The sequence below is a fragment of the Tupaia chinensis genome, unplaced genomic scaffold, assembly GCF_000334495.1.
Source record: "Tupaia chinensis unplaced genomic scaffold, TupChi_1.0 Scaffold144260_1, whole genome shotgun sequence".
NCBI lineage: Eukaryota > Metazoa > Chordata > Mammalia > Scandentia > Tupaiidae > Tupaia > Tupaia belangeri.
In genome coordinates, this window is record NW_006204118.1 from 273,827 (window position 1) to 274,738 (window position 912).

Sequence of the window (912 nt, forward strand, 5' to 3'; positions counted from 1 at the left end):
GAATTTATTAAATTTAAAATAGCTTTCATGAGGCCAGCAAGTGTGGTGTGGTGGTTAAGGGCCCTGGAGTCCCACATGGCTGATGACGGTTCAAGTCCCAGACCTGGCCGCTTGCTTTCTCACTTTCACACTCTCTCTCTCTCTCTCTCTGTCCTTCTCTGGTCAAGATTTTAAATAAATAAAGTTAATTTTTTTAAAAAATGTGTCAATGAAGCCTCATTGAGTTAAAAAAAATAGTTTGTGGAAGTAGAATTAAAATACAAGTATTAGAGTTCTCCACAGGAGCTGAGATCTAGTACTTTCAGGGAATAAGAGAAATGAAGAAATATTATATAAATTATCTAGTTTTCTGTCTGAACCATCCAAATAGTGATTAAAAATTAACTAGCTTCTACTAATAGAGTCAACATCACAACAGCTATCCCTTCTTTACATAATGACTGGAAAATGTACAATTAAAAGGGAGTATTTTTTTTAAATCAGTGAAGCCAATTTAGCTAAATAGAGGGAAAAAAATAGCACAATCTCTTAATAGATGCACAGAAGCAATTTTAAAGCATTCAAATCCCAATCATGTTTAAAACAAAACAAAAAACTCTCAGTAACCTAGTATTAAGGCTTAGCAAATGATACCCAAAATAGTGTTTTAGCATACAGTTTACTCCAAACTAAAAAGGAAAGAAAGACTTCAAAAGCACCCTCAGAAACAAGGTGACAACATTGCTTTTGTGTAAATTATGTAATGCAAATTTTTTTAATCTTCGCCTTAATACTTTTTTATTTTGTTTTATTTTGAATGATCAGCCACCGTGGACCCCCATTTTTGTCCCCCAACCTAAGATGTATGAAGGCTTATGGTCTCCCTGGGAGTGGATAGGTGTGGAGGCAGGCAGGGGTTTACTGTACACCTAC